General features: G+C 36.6%; 1 protein-coding gene across 3 annotated transcripts in view; it reads right to left on the bottom strand.

The window, feature by feature from the left end:
• LOC109063944 (semaphorin-4B-like) overlaps positions 1-23705 on the bottom strand; it is a 67898-nt gene extending 44193 nt beyond the window's left edge. The window contains exon 1 of one of the 3 annotated variants that reach the window (XM_042743966.1): positions 23436-23705. The gene's annotated coding sequence lies outside the window, so the exon portion shown is untranslated. Of the gene's footprint in view, positions 1-13176; positions 13541-22819; positions 23371-23435 lie in introns of those variants that run through there. The other 2 variants (XM_042743967.1, XM_042743965.1) reach the window with 2 other exon arrangements.
• Positions 23706-24315: the final 610 nt, after the last annotated feature.

Below are 24315 nucleotides of genomic sequence, written 5' to 3'. Positions count from 1 at the left end.
CTTTGCTACTTCTTTGTAGATGCAGACCTACAACTGATGATACACAAATCATGATGGTGGTGTTATTGTATATTTTCTGCAATAGATAGTGCAGCATGGAGAAAATGCCTGCATTCCTGGGACTTAACATGCATAAGACAGATGTTTAGGGTGCTGGTAGTGTGCTACAGCCATCGATCACATCAAAGGGCCAATAGTACGGTGTGTGCGAGGGGGTCTTCAGAGCACTCGGCCCCTCCTAATGGCCATCAATATCTCTCCCATCGCTCAAACTGTCTTTCACAGCAAGACAGATTCCTGCCAGTGCTGCCTCCTGAACCCCGCTAAACAGATGGAGCTCTAACTCCATAGCCGCCAGTAAAAAGTCTTTCTGATATCATTTATAGTATTAGTGCTAGTCGCAGTCGTGAGCTTGATTAGTCATTGTGAACATCTTGGTAAGCGTTAAAAGCTCCAGTGCTGTTAATGGCCCTATTGGCTCTTCAGTTATATTTAACATGCTTGTTATGGTTTCATGGTTATTCCTCTGCAAAATACAAAGGCATATATCATAAATTCTAAACAAATCATAAAAAATGTGATTCTTGAGAAACAACTACTATAATTTATATAACTAAAATTATTTTGCTTGCAAAAATGTTATTTTGTGAATACATCAGTCTTCAATGGAGAATGATGATTTGTGAGATTGTAATGGTTTTGTTGTGGCTGGACTGGCCAGCCTTCTTTGAACTGTATGTTCAGTGTACAGAGAAATGCAGCAAGTTGTTTATTTATACTTTACCATTGCAACATGATACCCCTTTACATAATCAATACAGCATATTGCACAACGGCATGGCATGATAGGATCAATGTAGCATTGAGAGAATGGAACCCAAACATGAATGTATCCTGAGATGCACTGTCTGAGGATAGAGCTTTTCGTTGCACATATATTTTTAAAACTTTATTTTTATACACAATGTTGCATATGTAAAAACTATGTTACAAAATACTGTTGAGCAGCATAGTCATGTTAAGTTAGAGTTCAATTTAGCTGTAGCAAAAGACACAAACTAAATAAAATGAAATCTGGAATCTTTGTAGAAGGTTCACCTCAACACTAAAATGTGTCTGAATATATAAAATTCAAATAAAAATAAAATAATAAAAAGCACTCAAAATAATCAAAGTAATCAAAAATTTATATAATATAAAATTACAAGTAAAAATTTAAATAAAAGGTAGTAATAAAATAAAATGTAGTAAAAAAAGTAATAAAATAAAGTAAAAAATATTAATGTAATATATATTTTTTGAAAATAAATAAAATAAAATTAGGCATAATTAGGCAACTTTCGGTTTCACCTGAAGCCAAAAACATGTCTAAAATACAAATTAAATACATATAATTAAATGGACTAAAAATAAAATAAAATAAAATAAATTAACAAAACATAATATAATATAATAAAATTAAATAATAAAATAAAGTAAAATATAATAAATTAATAAAACGTAATTAAATAAAATAAAATGATCCAATAAAGTAAACTATAATAAATTAATAAAATGTAACAAAATAAAATAAAAGTCCTGCATACTTAGGCTACTTTAAGGTTCACTTGAAGCCAAAAACATGTGCCTGAATATATAAAATACAAATAAAATAATAAAAAGGACTAATAAAATAATAAAATATGTACTAATAAAATAAAATGTTGTAAAATTATAAAATAAAGTAAAATGTAATAAATGAAAATAAAATGTAATAACATAAAATAAAAATATAAAATAAAACAAAATAAAATTTACATAACACTTAACGTGCAATCCTGACCTTTATCTGTCATGGAGATGGACTGCACTTGTCTACATGCATTGTCTACACACTCTCATCTCTTCTATCTGCATTTTCACATTCTACTGAATCTGATAGCTGATAGTCAATCTAAAAAGCATTTTATGTTGGCTTTTCACATGCATCCAGATAAACCTTTTACTGTTAAGCAAAGATTGATGACCATTAATTACTGCTGTTCGCTTGGAAGCAACCCAAAAGCATCCAAACGATTGAATGCGTGACAGTGTGCCAATCACATAATCCACCAACAGAGTCGAGGCAGAAAGACTGCGGCAATCCATTTCTATGGCTGTAAGTCCCAACACTGCAGTCAGTCTGCACTCTGCCTCACAAGAGCTTTTGTTGGAAATGCACTCTGTCCTTTTAGACAGCACACTTCAAATGCCCATTACTGAGATTAAATCTTTGTGCATTTTCCTCCTAATACATCAAAACCGTGCATGTAAAATCTATCAGCAGCACTTTGCAATTGGATCAGCACTTTGACTATTAGCAGGAGCTCTTGATTCATCGATGGTGGGAATTTATTCATGCAGCGTTTATGCCGCTACAAAAGAAACCTGAGGGTCATTTGGGGCTGTTACGCTGCCGTAACTAAACCACTCAGCTAGTCTGCTCTGTGCAAACACTGACTGGTGGGTGATCTCATTGCAGGCGGCTCAATAAAGCACCGCTCATTCTAGGGCTAAAGAGTGCAATGTCACCCCGGCAGTGGCATCTCAATCATGCCTGTGATCCAAACAATCCCTCACTTTATTTTTAGTATTTTGAGTGAATTCCACTCCACGCACATTTGAGTCCTAGACGACAGGCTGTGACCCTGGAGGATGGACTGACCCATAATTAATAGGGCCGACATGGGTCATGTCAATCAAAGTGGCAGCTCACTAGCATAATGATAGGCGCATGAAAAATCTATAATTTGCATTTATTTTTTTTTCTGTGTAAGGGAAAGAAGTGTTATGTCTGCAAGCACTTTAGTCTACTTTCAAAATTACAGAAATAAAATATTAGAATATTCTTAAGTGCAAATTGAGTATAATGTTTTCGGACACTTAACAGCATGTTAATTGAAATAAAATAAAATTAAAATGTATAATAGTTTAACCTTTAGAACTTTAGATGGTTTTTAGCCCACTTAATATATAATGTCTTTCCAGTTTATTCACTCAATATACAGTAAATCTCTTCTTTTATAATGACATTATAAATGACATTTTCCCCAGTATTTCTTCAATATATGTGAAAAAGAATTTAAATAATATATATTCCGTTCTTTCTGTGGTGAATATGTAATATATATGAAATATAATATAACACACTACAGTTAAAATTATAATTAAGCACTTTAGGTAACACATCAAATTAAGTATACTTCTCTAATGCACAAATGATTATTATAACAATTATTTAAAAAGCACTTTAATGTAAAACTTTTAATTTGATATTATTAAAGAGTTTCCATTTTAAAAGTTCACTAAAGTGTGTTAAGAACTAAAAGTGCACTTAAATAGACTTTTATTTCATTAATATTGTATTATTTGAATGTACAGTTTAAAATATGGGCTATATGTATATATAAGGGATAATGCATGGCTAGCTGTGCATTAAACGATTTTAATGCACGACGCAAAGACCAAGAACCACCCAACGTGAAGCGCAGTGCATTAAATTTGTTTAAAGTGCCCCTGTTATGGGTTATGAAAGGTTCATATTTTGGTTTTGGGAGTCCCCACAACAGCAACAACAGGGAGCAGCTATTTTTACTGCTCCAAAAGCACCACGTAGTGGCAAAGAATGAATTTGCATTTCCATTCAGACCAAGTTTTCAAGTTTTCCCGGGTCTGTGCGCAAAAAGTGGGCAGGCAATATGCTAATGTTTCATGTTGACACATAACATGAAACGGCTTGGCATTCATTTTAAAAATGACTCGTTTCAATGATTCAGAGTCAAGTCTTTCTTTTGAAAGACAATAACTTTATACACGGTGCACTTTCAGATTTAAAACCATGTGCATTATCCCGATTATACCATGGTCAATGATGTTTGCAGCAAAATATGTGACTGGAAGGGTAAAAATTAAGATTATTTTCATCAGTTACGGCTCATTAGCATTCTGCCCACTTCAAATTAGACACAGAAATGAAATGGCGGTAATACCCCATTTTTTGAATGAATTATAGCCTTTCAATCATGACAACTCTCAGAAGATTTTAGCATGGTAATGGTTATGATTATAGATCTGCTACGCTGCTGCTGCTGAATTGCTGCTGCTGTTGGTTATTGCTGTAGTTGTAAATTATTGCTGCTGCTGCAAGCAAGTACAGGAACTTGCTACTGCCAGTGCATACAGCGATACGGTGCCGTGTGTATTTAAGGCATACTGCTGCTGCACAAATAGCATATAAAATAACCTGTAGCAGATCTATACAGGTGGAGCTGGGGAAGGTGGTGGGTTTCAGAGGAACTCTGAAATAGCACTGCAAATGCTCAAGTGAACGCTAACCAGCCCTTTAAATGTAAAGTAGCAAGCTCATTGGTTGCGTATGCAACTTTTTTTTTTGAAGATTAGAAGTACACTTAAGCACACTTCAATATGTTCACACTTCACTCCTGTTAATATTTGGGCTAAATTAAGGTAACTTTTATCTACAGCCAAATTTACAGAGGAAATTCATAGTGGATCAGATGGCAATTTACAAAAACCTGATGTCTAATTAGTGGGGAGGTGTTCAGAAGGACACCATGGCTCAAGCTGAGATGTGATGAAAGTCCAGTTAATCTAGTATGAAACAACAAGTTCCAACAACACCGCTTTTAAAAGCCACTTAAAGAAAATTTAATTTTGGAGTGGTGGGAGGAAGCAAAACTAAAGGAGGGGCTCCTTATGAAAAGAAGTATTGGAAGTACATGGACTAGTTTCAACTGGAGGTGTGACTGAGTTTGTAATTCTATAGTGATCGTACCACCCAGCTCAGTTTATTCAGGTCAGAGCTGATCGTAGAGAAGATGAAAATGAAATTATGCGGATCTGGTGTTTTTGTGCCAGCTAACAGCTCAACCTGATTCACATGGCTGACCATTCAGATCCATATCCAATACTTTAGATGCAGCCATAATGGCAAGAACTAGACATAAACATTGATATGTGGTTAAGATTTCACTGAGGACCAGTCAAAGCCTGTATTTTATCACTTTCATTTCTAGGTTATCTGAAAATCAGACAAATTTGGATCATTATCAGGTGATAAAGACCTTTTTGTTGATTCAGTCCCAAAATTAAGCTGGATAGAGTACAACCAATCCTTTTCAGTAGTACATGCTACATCAAAAGGGAAATTAAAATCTTAGCAGAATGTATTTTTCGACAGACATGAGAGGCATTTTCAGCTGCCAGACACATAAGTTGATATGTATGCTTTGATCTCACTCATATTGCAGTGCTGATAGCAGGATAAAGGCCCATCTCTCCACAGCTCTTTGAAACAGCACTGAGTTCGTTGCAGTGGATGATGCAGAAAATGTTCAAACGCTAAAAAAAAAGTCTTTCAGACTTAAAATGGATTTGGAAAACAACATTAAGCAACACTTTGATTATTTAGAAATGGCAAGATGGGACTTTTTTCTGAGTTTGAAAAAAATTTAATAGAAGGAGAACAAAGAACAGAGGAATAAGATCTGAATGGATGCACAGTTGGCATGGTCTGTGTGGAAAACTGTATGTTGGTAAATATATATAATATAAAAGTATGCAAAACCATGGCTGTTCATGGAAAAGGCCAAAATGCTGTCATCCCTGTAACATGGAATGAATGAAGCTGTTAGTGGACATGTAAAGCACAAGTATTGGACCTCAGCTTCTATAAACATGCCACATCTTTGATCCACTTTAATAAATCAAGCATATCCTACTTCTCTCTTTTTCTCATACACTTCCCCTCTTTCTACACAATCACAAGTAGGGCTACCTGGACTGTACTGCACTTTTCATGCAGAAAGCTTTCAAGGTTTGTTGGTTTAAAGCACATTGTTCCAGTTGACTTCACTTCACATACTGTACAGTTACACTCACACACACACAAGCTTCAGCATATGTAGAAAAATGGAGAATGGCTGTTGTGGCAAACTGGACGATGGATATTACTGGCCTCTCTTTTGACCATATGCAACAGAAACCTAGGACAGGTTAGTGTATAAAGGCTCCCAAATAGCTTAAATAGAGCATTTGATGGATAGGAATATGTAAATGCATTTTGAGATTGTGGAAAGAACTAAGTTAGTTTTAAATTAAGTGGCAATACAGCAAATTAGGTTTTGGAAGGCACAGCTGGACTCACCTCTGAGTGAAATTCTCATTGGTAAAATTTTGCAAGCTTGGGATGAAGAAAATCAGTAATCATTGGATTACCTAAAAGGTCTGAACTGGAATCTCTAATTAGGCTACTTTTGGATTCACCTGTTACCCCCCAAAACAAGTAAACAAAATACAAATAAAAAAAATAAGTCATACTGCGGTGCTTGGGCCCTAATAATAAAAAGCACTTAAAAATACTTAAACATTCAATTAAAATGTATTATTATTATTATTATTATTATTTTTTTTTTTTTTTTAATAAATAATTAGTCTGTTCTTGTACGATTAGATAAAAAAAAAAAATTCTCGTCACTATTAAAAACTATAATGTTTTACTTTATCTCAGTGGTTGTTAACCAGGGGAACATATACCACAAAATTGAATAATCAAACTTACAACAAAGACAAAAAAAGAAAAAAGAAGAACCAATTCTCTGAAATGTATTCTCAATGTATTTGCAGTGTTATCTGATGCATCAATGTATTTGCAGTGTTATCTGATGCAGTGTAAACTTTATCTCGCAGGCATCCTAACTTGCACTGACTGTGCAAATGTTGAACACTACAGCTCTGGACATCCCTTCACTCCCTCACTGTCACATGATCTGCAGCCCTCACCTCTCTCATACATACTCGCAAGGTTACAGCAGCTTTAAATCATTAAATATCTCAGGAATAAACCTGTCAGCTTAGATCAGGTATCAGAGGAAAAAAACAAAAGTAGCGTGGCGTAAAAAGCGGCCTACTGAAGGAGGGCAGAGCAGCTGTAGTGTGAATCTCTGCATGGTCAGGGTAAGGTATGCTTGAGAGGCTCAAAGAAGCCATTAGTAGAGTAAAGGCCATGATCTGGAATGCTATGAGAAGATATCAGATCACAGGCCGTCTGTGTATGTCAGTGTCCTCAGTGCGGTTACAACTAGGTTAAAGTCCATTAATCAACTGGGGTAACTAATGAATGCCATTTTAACTACACATGCAAACTCATACACATGTGATTCACACGCACACATACACATACCACATTCTTATTGGTGTAAGAGTCACGGACACGCTTCAGTGTCCTGGTCTGTTTAAAATAGACCTGCATAATACATGAAACGCAGACACGCAGTAGGAACAGGTGTGAGACAGAAGGTGTCAAAGTGTGTGTGTGTGTATGTGTGACAGCGGCAGGCAGCACACTAAGAAAACAGACTTACTTGCCCCTGTGAATGACCATTAAAACTCCAAAAGTTTGTACGCTACAAAATCACATATTGTGTCATCCCAAAAAGTCCCCTCTGCTGACGGGATTTCTTTCTGTTTCTTTCGAACTTGCTCTTTCTCATCAGGGTCAGAAGGACAAGCAGGCAAATACTAACTTTTGGTCTGTTTCCAGCTCTGGAGCCAGTTCCCACGTAAGGCCCCTGGGATAGAGAGAGAGAGCATGACTTGGAAAACCAGAGGGGAGGCCTGTGACGTCCCTTAAAGACGCATGTTTAAAGACTTCCCAGCAGTGAGCAAAAACACAGTGGCTGCTCTCCCCCCAGGCCTCCGGTACTGCTTACTTTACAAGATTTAACTACATGAACCCTGTCAGAGCTTCCGACTCACGTTCCCACTGTCTGCCACCCACACATCATACTTTTATTAGTTATTTTAGTGGTTAATGCAAGTTATCCCCTATGAAAGAAAGTTTAAGCCAGTCTAAACTGTTTTTAGATGGTCTCCTAGCCTGGCCAACTCATGTTTGACAAATTTAGCTGAATGACCAACTGGATTCCCAGCCTGACTAGCCGAAAAAATCCCCAAAACCACTCAAAAGACAGTCTGGGAGGCCAGCTAAGACCTGGTCTAAGGTGTGTGTGTGTGTGTGTGTGTGTGTGTGTGTGTGTGTGTGTGTGTGTGTGTGTGTGTGTGTGTGTGTGTGTGTGTGTGTGTGTGTGTTTTTCTACAACAAGCTTTGGAGACCAAGCAAACTCAGACCAGCAAAACCACTGTTAGGTGGTTTCAGAAATTTTAAGACAACTTAGACCAGCAAACGATCACAGATTAGTTTAGGGGTTTCACAGAGATAACATAAAGCTCTCAATGCTTAAAAGGGAAAAAAAATAAAATAAAAAAGGCCTAAACCAGCCTAAACCTTTTTGATGGACTTAGCTAGATTAAGATAATTTCTAGTCTGACTCAGATGGTGTTTAACTAGTTCAGCTTAGCAGCAAATTGTTTTACAGACTGACCAGCTGAACAGTGTCCAAAACCCCTCTAAAACCAGCCTGGGAGCTACCAGCTAAGAGTACCCTTACGAAAAAGAAGTTTATTCAAGCATGCTACTAGTACACTTATTTTAAACTAAAAATAGGAAAGTATGCTTTTAGTTTACTTTTTATGTACTTCTCAGAAATGGGCTTTATGTACTCCTCAGAAATATACTTAAAATGACATTTAAGTATACTTGACTTATACTTACAAAAAGTCAAAATATACAGTATTTGAACTATATTTGTGCTCCTAGAATTTGTGCTTTAATTTTTATACGGTAGAGGGCACTAGTACACATCTTCTGCACCGAATTTCCAAAAAAACACAAGTGAAGAAGAAAAAAGAAACAACAGATACTAACACATGTAATCTAACAAGATCATCTGACATGAAACAGCATCAAAACTGTAACGTTATGGAATGAAATGTTGACCGATGAAAAGGTAATAATTACAGTCAAGCTTTGGGGTGTTGATCAACTCCATCTATATTTTGATTATCATTCTGAATCTAATTCATAGTCTTTTTTCATTTTTTGTTCAAAATGTTATTTCTTTATTTTTTTATGAAATTTACCCACATTGAAGTGTTTATCTAGAATAAAATGTTTTTGTTTCCAAGCAGATACTCTGTTCTTTCTATGTATGTTTTGTATGTTCAGATATTCATATAACAAAATATATACAAATTAAAACCTAAATAGGGACATAGTAGTATACTTAAAGTATGATGTAAAGTTCACTTAAAGAAACCTTATGAGTATACTTGCAGTATAAAACTACTAAACTAGTAGTTTACTGAGAGTATACTTCTAAGTGAACAAATTATTTAATTAGTAAAAAACTAACAGTATACCTAAAGGTTCAGTTTTAGTATAATTGCAGTACAAACTACAAACATAGAGTTAAAGTAGTTGTGTACTCAAAGTTTGCTACTGTTATACTGAAAGTATACTTAAAAGTATACTTTTATATACTAGAAAGTGTGCCAATTTAGTCCCAATGAGTATTGAAACAGTACACTTACAAGTATAGTACTAGAACACTGATATGTGTATACTTGCTACATAAAGTATACTTAAAAATATACTTGAACTTTACTTAAGTATACTTAATAAAATAAACTTGAAGTATACTACTTTTTGGTAAGGGTAACAAAATCAGTTTCGGCTGGTTTTAGATAATTTTTAAGACAACTGAGACCAGCAAAAAATCTTAGGCTGGTTTAAGGATTTAGTAGAGATAGCATAATCACACAGCTCTCAATGTTTAAAAAAATGCCTAAACTAGCCTAAACTTGTTTGTTGGTCTTAGCTGGTTTAAGATGGTCTTCCAGTCTGACCAAGCTGGTGTTTAGTTATTAGTTAGTTGAGCTGAGTAGTCAACTGGTCTTACAGCTGAAAAGTGTCCAAAACTCCACTAAAACCAGCCAACAGACCTGCATGATAAGCTGGATAAAGCCGGTCTTATCTTGTTAAAAATGGTCTCTTAGCCTGGCCAGGCTGGTGTTGAGCTAGTTTAGCTGGGAGATAAAAAAATAAAAAATCTAAATCCAGCCAAAAGACTACTGTGATCAAGCTGAGGAACCATCTCCAACAAGCAAACCAGCTGAAGCTGGTTTATTTTTCCAGCAAGGGTGGCGCAATAACAGTTCCACTTTGGAAAGCCAACTAAGACCAGCAAACCAACTCATTTATTATTTATACAGCTCTATTAAGGCATTCCCAGCATTCTAAGCATATTTTTTCAGTTTTAATTTTATGAAATGTAAGGCATTACAGAAAAAATTCACTTCAAGTATACAAGATGTTTATTTGGGAGGAGATTGTTAAGGAGTGTCACATAGACCTATTACTGTCAGAAGTTAATGACGTGGAAAAAGGGATTGTGTTTGTGTGTTATACTGTTTATGCCTCAACAGTGTCGCAACACTTGACAGAATTTGAGCTCCTGCCAGAAGAATCTAGTAGCAAATAAGACTAGTGCTTATTTACATTCCTTGATTCTACGACCAGAGCATATAACTGACCCAGTTCTTTAATCCATCCAAGTTAAAGAATCTCTTACTAACACACACAAGCAGAGGCAGGTATATAGTAGCCAGCCAAGCATGAGAAATCAAAGCTAATACTGGAAAAACAGCCCTGGGATCTGATGACTGGGATGAGAAACAGGTGGTGCGTAGAGGCCTGAGAATGGAGAGCTTTATATTCGGTAAAGATACTACAAAGAGATATAGCCTGCGCTTGTCCTGCTTTTACTCTTGACCTAATATGTAACAGACTACTGTTACAAATCAGCAGGTTCTTTTTTTCTGTGTGTTTTATTCTAATTCTTTCCAAGCTGGTGGTAGTTTGTTTAAAATTGTCTACCAACCTGACTAAGATGTTCTTAGCTGGTTTAAGATGGTCTTCCAACATGTTCAAGCTAGTCTTAAGCTGATAACCCAGACTTAGCATTTGAAAAGTGCCCAAAACAATGCAAAAAGCAGTCTGAGAGGTCAACTAAGACCAGAAAACCAGCTTGTGGTGGTTTGAGATGCTTTAAGTTGGTCTCCAAGCCTGGCCAAGCAGGAGTTTAACTGAGCAGCCAACTGATCTTACAAACTGACCGGCTGAAAAAGTCTTCAAAACCCCTCTAAAATTAGCCTGGGAGACCAGCACACCACAAAACGTTTAGGCTGGTTTAAGATGTTTTTTAAGGCAACAAAAACCAGCAAACCAGTACTCAATGCTTAAAAAGAAGGTGTAAAAAAATCTTTACACCAGCTTGCAGGTTTGGTGGTCTTAGCTTTATTAAGATGTTCTTCCAGTCTGGCCAAGCTGGTGTTAGGATATATCTGAGTAGCCAACAGGTTTTAGAGTCTGGGAGACCAAATAAGATCAGCAAAGCAACTTAAAAGTGGCAGTTTTTTTAAATGTCTAAATGTTTTAGAAGGGCCAAGCAGCTTGTCCAACTGTCCATTCAAATGCACTCCCTGACTTTTAAACTCTCTTGTCTAATAGTTTATTGTGTTGCATTGTGTCTGACAGGGGCTGTAGTCAGGCTGTGCACTATTGATATAGCGGGCACCGATTTTTAACAGCTAGCCAAACAGTTTCTGACAGCCTCACACAGGCCGACCATTGTCAAGGCTCTTGTAGCCAGAATGCTATTGCCAGCCGCTGTCTTTATGGATCAGACCAAAGAAAAACACAGGAGAAAGGCTAAAAGTACAATCATTCCAACTCTCCCTGATGCTCTTCTTTCATGTCATCTTTTCCACCACAATACCTCTTCTGTCATGCATCAAACTTTCCAAAAACTTTTCCAAGAATTACCATTCCCTCAAAGTCTTCACAGAGAAGTAGGTCTACAGTGTAAACGGCATGAACGTGCAGCTCTTTGAAGATGGCTAAAATTACTGTGTTTGTTACCATTCCCTACAATTCTTGAGTGGACTGGAGTGGTTATCTCCCATGTGCAGCTGTCCAAGCTGCTGGCTAAAAAGAAAAGAAAATCTCTCATTTGACATGAACTTAATGTGCAGATTTGAACTGATTGCACATACTCACATGAATACAAATATGATCAGCCATACCAATGCTGGGGTCTTTTATTTTAAAGACCAAACCAAATTTTTTCCTTCTGTGGAACACAAAAGAAGATATTTTGAAGAATGTTTTAACCATTTTTATCCTTAGAATGAAAGTCAGTGGGGTCCAAAATAACAGCTGAGACATTTTTCTAAATATCTTGTGTTCCACAGAAGAAAGAAAGTCATGCAGGGTCATGCACAACATGAGGATAAGTATATGATGGCAAAATATATATATTTTTAATTCACCACGTAAAGCACCATGTAGTTTTCTTATGTAAATCAAATTAATATTCCATCCTAAATCCTATTTACTGAGAAAACCAACCCACATATGTCAAAAAATATCATATTTCAATTAAATGATTTCATATTTACTTCTGTGGAAGGCTTTGATTTGTAATGCATTAATAGTCACTAATCTATGGATGATTACCAGTGCAAAACAAGCAAGAAGTTTGTGTTTCCAACAAACACCTGCAGTGTTCACTCATGCCCTTGACCCAATCACCGATCTCCAAAGTTGCCAAAACCACATGATCTTCTAATGGAGAACCTCACACTTCTCAATTTCCAAATTTCCCTTTGCTTGCAAAGCCCCATCCAGAGTTCATGGAAAGTTTCTCCACGCAGACACCGCTGCCTGCCACATATGCTCCCGTTTTCTGGCAGAGAGTGTGCGCAAAGATACTAAACTCCACAGCTCAAGAGACAGAGCTTTTAGCTTCTCCAAGTCAAACTCCAAGAGCTCATACACACCGGCCAACCCAAACTGCAACACACCCTGCAAAACTGATCGTTTGAAACCAAACCCCAAACAAAATTAATGGACTTGAGGCATGCATACAAATAGAAGCAGACTGAGCTCGTTGTCCTGTGATCCGCTATGACCGGCTATCACCTTGCAGATAAGGTCTTACAGTAGAGGGATTGTCTTGTGTCAGCACACACTCTCCCCCTCCATCCCTCCCGTCCCAGCAGCCCCTTGCAATAACAAACCCCCATGCAGCCACGCCACTCGTCTGGAGCAGCTAACAGGAGTGTAGTACTATAAAACCCTTTCATTTGCACACTAGACAAAAACACTCCCGCAGACACCAATCAATCATTAACAGCAACCAGTTAAAGGCACTGAAGCAAGAAGAGTTGAGTACTTACTCTCTTTGAGACACAGGTTTCCAACTCATTCCTCAAAGGAAAAAAGAAATCCCAATGGAAATCAGAGTCCTTGAGAATTTGTCAGTAGATCCAGCTTTGAGACTGCTAGAATCAGCTGTTTATAGGTCTGGATGTGGGATCAGTAGTGCAGCGCTCACACTCATGCTCTGTCTGCTGCTGTGACTGAATGTGTATCTGACACGCTGGTGTAGTAAAGCCTCCCTCTGGCTTAATCACTGCTCCTCCCCTCACGCTCGCATAGTAAGAGAAGCAAAAGAGAGAGAGAGAGCGAGGTAGACAGCATGGCCCTTGATAATCATATCAAAGACTGCAGGAAATCACAAGATTTCTTGCTAACCTTTAGTTTCAGTTCTAGTAGTTACTTAAACTGGAATTTCAGCTTTCAACAACACCACTTTCCAAGCTTAAATGATCTGAACTAGTTAAAAGCATGGATAATAAATGAAGAAAAATAAAACCTAAGTGGGGGGGGGGGGGGGGGGGGGGGCAGTTGAATGGGAGTGTTATAAATTTAAAAGTTATTTCAAACTATGTTCTTTAAAAGTAGAGTAAGAGTTTAGTTTCTGATATGAAAGGAAAGACTAAGCAAAGTAACTATATTCAGTGTTTGGGGGACTAAATGTAAAAGTTCAAGAACATTGGGAAACATAATGATCAAACACTATCCTAAATATTTTAAGGGGCATATGTTCTCCTCAGTGTGCATAATTAGATTAAATTAAATTCATAAATTATAATGCATTCAATTATATTAATAATTAATAAATAAGTAAATTAATATTGACTCAGGGAAAAATAATTACATAAAAGATTAGTAGTAGTAGTGGTAGTGATGATGGAAGGACTAAATGTAAAAGTAATAATTTGATTAACCACTTTCCAAAATATTTTTATATAATAATATTGGAGCATAGGGCCCCCTCAGTTTTGATTATTATTATTATTATTATTATTATTATTATTATTATTATTATTATTATTATTATTATTATTATTATTTAATAGCACATAGGGTCCCACATTATATTAGGTGGATTTAACTAATATGTAATTACATAAAAAAAAAAAAAAAAATTACATAGTGTTCATATTGTATTGCAAAACACTTTTGCTGCTATTGAGGTGGGATACGGGTAAGGTTAGGGACAGGTTTGGTGGTATGGGTTGGTTTAAAGATGGGTTAAGGTGTAAGGGATGGGTCAACAGTGTAATTCTAAATATAATTACATTCATTTTTAAAATGTAATTACAATGTAAAAACATGTATGTACCCAATAAGTGCATTGTATCAAATTATTCATTTAAATGTAAGTACATAGTAGTTAAGGCAACCAGAGTAAGACCGTACATAGAAATAATTAGTCATTTCTCTTCTTACCATGGTTATGTTAAGCCCTTTAAATTACTCCTATATATGTAATTGCTATACAAATAAATCTTATCTATGATGGTTACAGCCCTACACAGCACTGCAGTTCCTAATTAACATCTATAAAACATAATATGTGAGGACATAAGACAGCATAGTGTAGTTCAAAAAGGTCGTTATTTGAAACTAAACACTCCTACAGTTCAACAGACACCACTTGCCCTCGGCTCACATTACAGCACCTTACATACAACACCATAATAGTGTTGTTCCTGGCTGAGTGACAGTCACCTTCTAGCATGTGAGTGACAATATTCACAGAAATTATGCATTATAAACCCTCTCCCAAAACACAGTATTTCCAGTCACAACCTAACAAGCCTGGGACACTTCTTTTTATGCGAGCTGTTAAAGAAGACTCACATCTGTGTTTAAAACCAGTACTTAAAATGTCACTTAAATGCTTAATACGGATAGTGCTGGAACAACTAAAAGATCTCAGTGACAAATCATCTAATCATGCCCTAGTTAACAAGGGAAGAGAACTATGGAGCGCAATAGAGGAACAGTCACAGTTGGGAATCCCTGTGACTGAAATAGTGCTGCTAATTATGTATTGAGGGGAAATGCTAAGCAGGCAGATGGAATGGTAGGTTTGGGGTGTCAGGCTTCGGGATGCCGTCATTAAGAGACGGGGACGAGCCAAATGCAGACACAAGCATGTCATGAGAGCCGGGAAGCAGAGCTGAGCCACTTATCAGCCTCTTACTTACAGACGCCAGATGCAGACTGGGACTCCACCCCCTCTCTGTCCCTTTATACCAGTCAGGCCTGGTCTACCATTATGCATCATGATCAAAAAGGAATACATAAATCCCCCACCCCAAAAAAAAAAGAAAAGAAAAAACACAAACTACTGTATCAGTATAACCAGAGATGCCACAGACTACACTCTTAAAAATAAAGGTTCTTTATTGGCATATATGGTTCCACGTTCAACATTCATGGAACCTTTCCATTGCAATAAAAGTTCTTTATATTGGAAGAAGGTTCATTAGATTATTAAAATGTTCATCACATTAAGAAAATATGGTTCTTTTAAGAACCGTTTACTGAAAGGTTTTTGTGGCAATGCAAAAATAGTTCTTCTGCGTTACTGGAAAAGCCACTTTTTGGAATCTTTTATGCCAGTATAATGTTATTTTTCAGAAAATAAGAAAAAAAAAAAGATTATTTTAAATTCACTTTCCTAAGTCAAGATGTGTTCTGGCAGGTTAAAACACCCACTATCATTTCCAACCACTTCCTTCCCATCATCCAGTTGTTGTTTGCATTTAGCTGTCAGTAATCTGGATTCAGTTTCCTCTTTTTCTTATTTGCAAACTTTTGTTCAATCACTCTTGTGTAATCAAACATGGACAGATCATCCTGTATGACACATCTAACCAAATCGTGCATCTTCTTTGTTTAGACTTGCATGTAAAGATTCAGAAACAAACATTTTGTCATTTGACCCAAGAGCATCTGAATGCAAACTTCATCAGCACTCTCCAGATCCACAAAGTGTCTTTTTTCCCCCCCTCTGAACCTCTTGTTTGACTGATGTGGCGTGAACATCTTACAGACAGCTTTACCGTGGTCCCCTCTGTTTCATTTGTCAACTGAATTTAAACTCCCGGGGCTTCATGTATACCCAGAAAGGGGAAGCGTTGGCTCAAATGTTTTCAGCTCTGTTAATCTCTCTATAGGGGGTGTGTAACCCCCTAAATTGGAACACAGATTAGAGCTGTTTAGATTACTGAGAACTGACATTTTTAAAGGGATAGTTCACCCTTAAAGGAAAATTGACTCATACAAATGTTGTTACAAACTGGTATGACGTTCTTTCTTCTGTGGAACACAAAAGAAGACATTTTTAGAAATGTCTCAGTACTTTTTGCCCATCAAAACAAGTCAGTGGGGTCAAATGTTGTTTTGGACTCCACTAAAATTCATTTTATGGCCAAAAACTGTTGAAATATCTCTCCAAAAAAAAAAAAAAAAAAAAAAGTCACACAGGAGTTTGTTTATCCCCTTACATTAACATATATAATGAAATAAACTCTTTTTTAATAATACATATATGAACAAATAATCAAAAGGTCAAAGTATAAAACACTCTGAAATAACCTGAGTGTCAATATTCTCATCAGTGACTAATAGTTGTTCTGACCTCTATAGATCTGAATTGGTACTGCAGTCATCCTCAGTCTTTTAGTGCTCTAACTTGTGAAATCACAAATGAGACTCTTTTTGCAAAGAATACTTCTTTCTCAAACTGGGAATACCAAGAATTAGTGCATAGGTTTTAACCTGATTTGTTTTGATGTGAAGCGCTTTTCTCTTCTCTAAATCTGAATCAACAATTGTGTCTCTGTACAGAGACTGACAGATAGCCAACGCCACAGGAGGTGACGGCAAAGCTCCTTCTGAACAGGATTATGAGAATGAGACAAATAAAGACGCTTGGCTTATGTTGTATAAAGCACAACATTGATTACGGGCTTCAGTCTGAAATTTGCTGAAATGGCATGTTTGTATACAGCCTTTTGTTGTTATTTACATTATACTGATTGATAAATAAAAGATCAGGGCCTGTCTAACTTTGTTTAAAAGTAAGTGTATAGTTAAATTAATTTTGATTCTGATGTAATAAACCATCCAAAGCTTTTTCTATAGACTGATAAACAATAACTTCAGTAACTTAATGTCTGTTAGTTTCCTCTATGGACCAGTTTGTTCACTAAACACTAATTACAGGTTATGCCAATTACAGAGTCGTAACGCTGATTACAGGTCAGTAAGAAAGTGAAAGTTGTACATCACATTGCTTTAAAACACTCATGTTTATGCTGTGACAAGCATTATGTAAATAATGAGAATTCATTTCATATATAGTGGCATTAATCTTTTTTTTACAAGCATCTGAGGGAGAATGTCTCCTGGGGTCCAGATTAAATTTTGACTGGTGAAATATCAAAAAATACTTTCACATTTACTTTCATCTGGATGACTAATGTCCCACCCTCATAAAACCTTACATGTTCTGCCATCAGTGTATGTCAACGCCAGCACTCATCAAGAGCCCCCAGGCCTTTAGCTTCTGTCTCTTATCTGCTTGTGAACTAAAAGTTACTGCAAACACTGCATTTCAAGTTACTTTAGTCAGCTGGGAAAATTAAATGGTTGTATTTCTTTTAGGATTACATACAATACCCTTTACTAATTATTTAAAAAACAACAACAACAACAACATATAATTAAATTATTCACATATTTTAAAACAAAATGTTATAAAAAATAATATAATATGTTTTAGTATTATTACTATTTTTTATTTTTTATTTATGTATTTATTTATTTATTTATTTTTATGAATGAATGATATCCAGTTTAGTGCTGGAGCAAACAAATTATTACAACATATAACAACAACATATAAACATATAATAACAACAACAACAATATATACACATTAAAAAAATGGGGTAAAATTACACACACACACACACACACACAGACACACACACACACACACACACACACACACACACACACATATATATATATATTACATTTATAAATTTAATAAAAAATAATATATTATAAATACATTATAATTTTATTATAATAAATCATGTTTTTATAATAATAATAATAATAATAATAATAATAATAATAATAATTATTATTATTATTATTATTATTATTATTATTAAGATTTCACATTCTCATAATCACTTGTTGTTGTTTAATTAATTGATACATCATGTTTTTTTTTTCATTTCAGCACCAGACTGAATATTTTATGTAATTCTAAGAGAGATATAACAATATTAGATCTTAACAATTTTAAGATATAACAACAAACTTGTTGCAAAACTTGCCTGAAAAGTGTGCTGTACGCAGTGTATCTTTTCTAAATGAGAAATATTGAGTTGAGAAATGACTGCTGTTCACAGAGAAATGGAGAAAAAGAGTCAGCTGAGACCAAGTGTAAAGCAGACAAACTTCTCCTCAGGTGGCTCTAAATGTCCATATCAAAGGAACCATGGTTTGCTTTCATGTGTCTGCCAGGACAATTCCCCTGGCAGTGTGTAACAGATCATTTGTCATCCCGCCTGCCCAAAAATAATTAACAGACAATAGTGGTGTCAGTTAAATGCTTCCCCTGTTCATGATCGGTGATGACATATGACCTGATTTTTAAATAATGTACCTGCATTCAGCAATACGTGCTTAAATTTCAGAACAAACTGACCTTGAGGTATGAAACAACAACTTTAAGCAATTTTTTGTTTAAAATATAGCTCAAGAATTTGTTGGACTTGACCTAAGTGTCCCTATACTGTCCCTGTGGTGAGGACACAGCTCAGGGAAATGACTTGTAATTCAAGTTATTCAGCAGGGCCAAGAGCGAACAGAAGTCTTGTATTTGAGCCAGACCTAAGGGGGGCTTCAAATAAAACACTAATTAACACTATCAAATGAAAACAAAAAGCCTTGCTGCTGCTTTTCTTTTCAACTTTGACATACTGATGCCTGGTATGAGGCAAAAGGGGACAGCCCAAAAAAAGAGTTTTTAATAGCCAGGACCAATCTCGAAAAAAGTTCAGCCGGGCTTTTTTACTCTGGTGCTGCTGAGCCTGTAAAAGGAGCATCTGTTTTGTTTCAACACAGCTGAGAGTAATGAACCTGGGCAAGCAATGAACCATGACTAAAAAATCTTGGGGAGTCAATACTAGTTCTTAATATTCATATTACAGCCAAGGACACACACATTCTCAGAAAAAAAGGTACTAAAGTTGTCACTGGAGCAGTACCTTTTCAAAAGGCATACCTTTGTACCTAAAGAGTCCATATTGGTACCTTAAAGGTATAAGTACCTAAAGTGTACATATTAGTACCTAAAAGGTACAAAAGTGTACCTTTTGAAAAGGTACCACCCCAGTGACAGCTTTTGTACCTTTTTTTTCTGAGAGTGCACACACACAAGGAAAAGACACAGTGCTGCAGATAAAATACATCTTTTTGGAGACTTTCTTGGTGTAATGACTTGTATTATCAATATGTTTACTTTTAACTTACATTTTCACAATAGCGTTTAAGTACAAGTCAGATATTTACAATATAATCCATATATTGCCACTCATCCCTATATAGTTCCCATTGCGACAAAATCTTTTAAGACAAACTTTGAACATGTTAAAGCTAAATAAGGGTTATTTTAGTTCAGTGCAATACTGAGCTCTGATTCAGAACATAGGGAGCTGCCTAAGGTAACTTAAGGCTCTGGTATTCATTTTCCACTCCGTCTTGCGCACAGTTGAACATACAAGCCATTTAAAGTACATTTCATGAATGTGTGCACTACCTAGTGGACCTTTGTGTTGAGCACTTAAACACTGACATGCACAAGTCCCCACGGACTCAAAATCAGGATCCACATGGATAGTGTGTGCAGACATCAGCAGACTGTGCTAATGACAAAAACGATATCATCTGAACTCTCCGCAAAGTGGAACACGGACAAGGAAAGTCTAGCTTTAAGAGTCAGCATAATTAAAGTGGCATTGCATGTACTGTATCTTTCCCAGAGGGCAATCCCAGAATGCACTGGGATGACCTCAGTGAAAATCTAAAACCCCAACATGGTGGATGACACAAGTCAATCATTAAAATACTATGTCACTTTTTCAACGTACAATTTCACAGCAATTAACAGAATATAACAGAATCAATAATGCAAACTTCTTCAAATATGAAACGAATTCTAATTCTGCTGTAAAGCAGCTCTAAAGAAGACAACAGTGTCTTTATTCAGCTCAATTTAGTGATTCAGTTCTATAACTGTGGAAAGTTCATCAGTTATGAAACAAGTTCAATTCAGCTATAAGCAGCTCTACAGAGGGCAACATTGTCGTTATTCAGCTCAGTTGAAGTAATGTTCTCATCCAATGGTGTCAGTGCAGTCAAATCGATAATATTACTGAATATTAAGTGTCTTTTAAACCCAGACCCAAGCCAAAGGCGACAGGGGCAAAGAACCCAAACTCCATCAGGTGACAGAAATGGAGAAAAACCTTGGGAGAAACAAGGCTCAGTCAGTGGACCATTTCTCCTCTGGCCCAAATGAACAAACACAGTGTGATATTGGGAGACCAACCAAGATCAGCCAAACTAACTAGTTTAAGATGTTTTATTTCAGCAGGGAATTAAAATTCTTCAAAAAATTTTTTTGTATACTGTATGAAGAAGAGAGTCTTGTTTATGTAGCACTTCAAATCAGCTACTTCCACACCGCAAAAATACATCTTAAACCAATCAGATGGTTTTCTGGTCTTAGTTAATGTAGTAGTCCAGCCTTGTAAGAGATTTAGGAAACTTTATGGCACTTTTAGCCAGATAAATCCAGCAACCCAGCTTAGGCTGACTTAAGCAGTTTTTTAAACAGAGTTAAGGTTTATAATTAACAGAACTGATTGATTGCTCAGTGCGATGCTGACACACAAATTTGGAATTTACTACGCACACTATGTCTGTCCATTCAGAGGCCTTTGTCCTGGTTTCTAGTTTGTGAATGTGTGTGAGATAAACAATACTGCAATAAGACAAAGACCCTGTCAAGACCACTATGCTACACGAAGGGCCATATGATCTGTAGCTTCAGCCAGACTAAACAGCACTCCTCCAGAGACTCCCTGACCTTGCACAATATTAGGGGACACACGATCTACTATAATGCAACATGGAAGTGAACTCACTGGAGGACACCCCCGTCAACTGGCTCTATTTTAAGATCTCCAGCAACTTCTTTGCAGTAAAAATCACCTGCTGCAAAGCTAAATCCTGGCATTCGCATCATCGCAAAGGAACGCAAAGGGTCTTAGAGTCAAAATGTCTGTCGAAATCCTTCAACTGCAACATTACGACTGTGAAATTTAGACGTTTCCTGGGGAAAAGCTGCTTCTTTTTACTTCCTTTTTTTTTTTTTTTTGCGTTCAGGCTCACTGTCTGGTAGGAGAAAAATCAATAAAAACACTCACTGAGAAAACAGTTTTTTGGGGCACCGCATGATACATGGGCTAATCATTCAGGGAACATTCAGTCCATAGCCATTTCATGTCTTGCTCGTTGGACGGAGTGACAAAATCTAAGCTTTATCTTTTTTTAATAGAGAGAGGACTCAGGTTAGTGTGCTTCTTTTAGACACGTCGGATCAATTTATTGATGTGTAGAATACGTGATTGTGAAGCAACGCTCACATATTCCAGATGCTCACAGATAAAGCGTGCTAGCTGCAGGAGCCAACCACATCCTGAGTAAACATAACCTTCTCCCCGCTGGGAAATCATAAATTGACCCCCGACAAGCCCACATGGTCCCATTCCACCAATCACAGTGGGCCATTTTTCACAGGTCTGCAGATTTTACAGATCCTCATCACAAAAGAAAATCTTTACACTATTTGATTCTGACATTGAGACTAGCCTACTGTTTCTTTAATAAACCCCAGAGGACTTTTAAAATGCACATTCCGTTAATCTGTCTGAAATCTACGATTGCTCAGGTTGAAAAGAGCAAATTAAGATTGCGAAAGGCTGGATTAGAAGCTACAACTATAATGCAGGAGATTTATATTCACACAGTGCAGTAATTACTCGAACTTAGCCAATCAATTATTTATGCAAAATTGACATGGAGGCTGCTGGTATTTTCCATCTCCTGATATAACAGGGAAAAATCCTCTGGATAAATTAGTCATGACCACATATGCACGTGGAGCAGTCCAGACACATGAAATATTAAAAAAAAATGAAACAGATAAAGTGCGAGATTTCACAGTGAGCGAAAACACTGTTAACTTGTACTGTATATTTAAAACAAACAAACAAACAGACAAGCAAAAAATATATTTATATACATACATACATACACACACACAAGCAAATAAGCATTTTAATTATAATTATTTAAAAAACTTAATTATTTTAACTATAAGAAAATAAACATACTTTATTTAATATGTTTATGCATTATATTTAATATTGCATTATTTTTTCAAATAATATCTAATATTATTTAATGCATTTCGTACAACTGGAGTATAACATAACAAAAAATACTGGGAATTCTGAAAATAGAATTCACCAGCTGTGTTTCAGCACATCATAGAGAGAAGAAAAAAACGCAAGAGCTGTAAGAGGGTCTTACCCTGTCCATAGTATGTAGCATTGTCCACGCACACACCCAGTCCCTCATGCATAAATATGCAGGAAAATCAATCTACATGTCACATTCATGCTGAAACAGGAACACATTTCCCACATTAGCTCAGCATAATTTACAAGTCTTAGTGGACAAAGTAATAAAACCAAAAAGCACCAAAACCAATCACAGCTGCAAGTTCACCTGTTCATTTAAACCTCCAGAATAAAACAGATGTTCTTACTTTCAAGCCACAATGAAGATCCATTCAGAGCACAGTTCTCTTCTGAAAAAGCTGCAGTCCAGGTGATATGCTGACCCAGCTATGAGCCAGCACAGGAATCCATCCTTTCCTAACCATGGTAACCAACACCTTACTAGAAGCGGTGCGTGCGTGCATGCGTGAGAGCCGCTAGAGAGGAGAGCTGACAGCGGCAGCCTCAGGAAACCAAATTCAATCTATTACCATGGCACCGGTGCTGCGTTGACAGCAGGCTTTCAGCATGCAGACCTTTTCATTCAGCTTTTCAGCAGACCCTAAGCCCAAAACCCCTGTCCTGCCTCACTCCCTTTTTTTTAAAACCTGCAACACATGCCATTTGTCAGCTTGGAGAGAAATTACCTAGGTCGATGAGAGAGATGGTCTTTTCTGCGAGCGGGCGAGTCCCAGCCGTCACAGCCAGAAGAGGAACAGTAGCTCTGCAGGGATCCCCAGAGATGCCCAGGGCTGCAGCTCACACGGCACAGCGCATACAAACGCCAGCCACCACCAGCACCAGCAGCAGCAGAGGCAGCGGCAGAGGATGGGAGGGAGAGTGAGAGAGGCAGAGAGAAAGCGAGAGAGAGAGAGAAAGGGGGAATGAAACGCAGCAGAGGGGGGCTGCTCATTCTGAGGCAGCCAGGCACATTACATCATTGCTTTCCACTCCTGAGGAGGCAGAGCTGGGGAGAGGGGAGAGGAGGCACTCCCCTTTACACCTTCTGTCTGATAACGTAAGTCTGTTAGTACAGAACCTGCAGAGGAAAAATACACTGCAGCCGGCTCATACTGCAGTTATGAAATGGATTATCGTCAGATTGAGATGGATTTAAGGTTTATGCACAATGGTTTTACATATGTACATACACACACCCATTTTGGCGTCAATAATGGATAGCAGGATATATATATATATATATATATATATATATATATATATATATATATATATATATATATATATATATATATATATATATATAAGCATATTGTAGCAACCACATAAAAACACATTAAAAACCAAATCAAATCATCTTAGCAACAACATATAGCAGTATGCTAATAAAAACAAAAAACACACCCTAGCAACAACATATCTACATGTTAAACCACCTACAAAAAAAAAAAACCCCTAGCAACCACATGCTGACAATTATGGCACCCTAGCAACCGCACAGAATCACACTACAAACCAAATCTATTCATATAAATCTATATATATATATATATATATATATATATA

The sequence above is a fragment of the Cyprinus carpio genome, chromosome B18 (genome assembly GCF_018340385.1).
Source record: "Cyprinus carpio isolate SPL01 chromosome B18, ASM1834038v1, whole genome shotgun sequence".
Taxonomy (NCBI): domain Eukaryota; kingdom Metazoa; phylum Chordata; class Actinopteri; order Cypriniformes; family Cyprinidae; genus Cyprinus; species Cyprinus carpio.
This window is presented reverse-complemented; position numbering and strand designations above follow the sequence as displayed.